This window comes from Humulus lupulus, chromosome 9 (genome assembly GCF_963169125.1).
Source record: "Humulus lupulus chromosome 9, drHumLupu1.1, whole genome shotgun sequence".
NCBI lineage: Eukaryota > Viridiplantae > Streptophyta > Magnoliopsida > Rosales > Cannabaceae > Humulus > Humulus lupulus.
In genome coordinates this window covers 75,261,042-75,263,126 of record NC_084801.1, presented here as the reverse complement: position 1 = coordinate 75,263,126, position 2,085 = coordinate 75,261,042, and the positions used below count along the sequence as shown (strand labels likewise).

At 39.7% G+C, this 2,085-nt stretch overlaps 1 non-coding gene across 1 annotated transcript; it reads right to left on the bottom strand.

The window, feature by feature from the left end:
* Nucleotides 1-646: 646 nt before the first annotated feature.
* On the bottom strand, nt 647-753 carry LOC133802952 (small nucleolar RNA R71). Its single transcript, XR_009877694.1, has one exon. It is a non-coding gene; the product is annotated as a small nucleolar RNA R71 (small nucleolar RNA).
* Between the last annotated feature and the right edge of the window lie 1,332 nt (nt 754-2,085).

Genomic DNA, 2,085 nt, shown 5'->3' with positions numbered 1-2,085 from the left:
GAGTTCTAGAAAATCTCTTGGGCCTAAAGTGGTACCTTAGCAGCCTTCCCAATTGGCTTGTGAACATTTTTGGTGTATACTTATTACATTATTACACACTTGCGCTTATAGTACTTACAAAAACAAAATTATGCCACGAAATAGAGATGCACTAGGGAGATTCGTGACACAACAAGTAGAAGCTTTAGAAAACTCTCCTAATTTGTCGTCTTCTTCCATTTGTTCACATTCACCCAATTCACCGAGACTTCCTGAACCACCCACGATGGCTCATCAAGATGAAGTCCAACCAAGAACGCTACAGGATTATTTACATCCTATGCATACAGCCACACCTTCATGCATAATGTATCCCAACAATATGCAAAATTTTGATTTCAAACCCGACATGATTAACCTCTTACCAACCTTCCATGGGTTGGAAAATGAGAGTCCGTACGTGCATATACAGGAATTCAAAGAGGTCGTGGCTACATTCAACAACCGAGTTGATGTCACCAACATTGTGAGATTGAAATTATTTCCTTTCTCTCTCAAAGATAAAGAAAAAAGTTGGTTGTATTCCTTAAGGCCTAGTTCTATCGAAACATGGGATGAAATGACAAAATCATTCTTCACCAAATATTTTCCGCCCCATAAGACTAGTAGCCTTAACAGGAAAATCTCTACCTTCATCTAGAAAGACCATGAAACTTGCCATCAGGTCTCGGAAAGGTTTAGAGATTTGATAAATCAATGCCCACATCATGGATAAGAAAGCTGGCATCTGGTTAGCTATTTTTATGACAGTCTCACAACCGGACAAAGACAATTCGTACAAATGATGTGCAATGGAGAATTCCTTCAAAAAGAGCCCGATGAAGATTTCGAGTACCTTGACGATCTTGCTGAAAAGTCCTACACATGGAATGGACTGAGTCCTATGACAAGCCATGATCAACCAGAATCTACTAATTGAGGGAAGATGACAATGTCAAAAGCCAAATTGATTCATTGAGAAAATAATTCGAGGCTTTCAAAACTCAAGAAGGTAGAGGAATCTGCATGGCCGCAAAAGTATAGACACGAGATCCATCCTTCATTTGTGGAGGAACGAAACATCAATCACAAAAGTGCCCTGCTCTTGGTGAGTTAAGAGGAGGAAATGAGGAACAATGCAATGCTTTAGGGGATTACAAGAATCCTTATAACCCTTTCTTAAACACTTACAATCCCAGTTGGCGCAAGCATCCAAATTTTAGCTGGAAGGATTCAAACCAAGCATCTGGGAGCCAATGGGGGCCTGAGCAGCAGCAACCTCCAAAAGCGTACATTGCTCCTCAAAATAACATGCAGTCATGTATTTCTCTTGAGAATATCTTGCAAATGCTTGCACAAACATAAATTGCCTCAACTCAAGAGCTCAAATATTGTCTCACAGAAATGGCGGAGGATATGAAAGACATAAAAAGCCAAATGACAAAGTTAACTAATACTTTGGCAATTCAAGAGCATGGTAAACTTCCCGCTCAACCTCTAATCCATCAAAAAGGGAAACACATGGCACAAACCTCCTCCTCCACAAATACAAATCTTAAAGAGGTTAATGTTATCACTATTCGAAGTGGTCAAAGTACGGTTTCACCGTTACCTAAGACAACGAATATGTTAATGCCCGCTCTAGATCATGATGTTCCAATAAGCATTCCAGTAAAGGCGCCCTTTCCTCAAGCTTTACAATCCACTAGAAAGGTACTAGAAAATCATGTTGAAATCCTAGACCTTTCAACAAAAGTGAAGATCAACTTGACATTGTTGCATGTGATCAAACAACTGTCAGCTTATGCCAAGGTTATCAAGGATTTGCACACCATTAAAAGAAAGCACCATGTCAAGAAAATTGCATTCTTGGCAGAACAAGCTAGTGCGGTAATTGACTGCAAGACACTGCCTAAGTACAAAGATAATGGTTGTCCCACTATCTCATATCAAATAGGGGAATAGGAATTTGATCAAGCCCTTCTAGACTTAGGAGCAAGTGTAAAACTCATGCCAAATTCAATATACTTGCAATTTGGTTTAGGAGAACTCAAGCCCACATCTGTG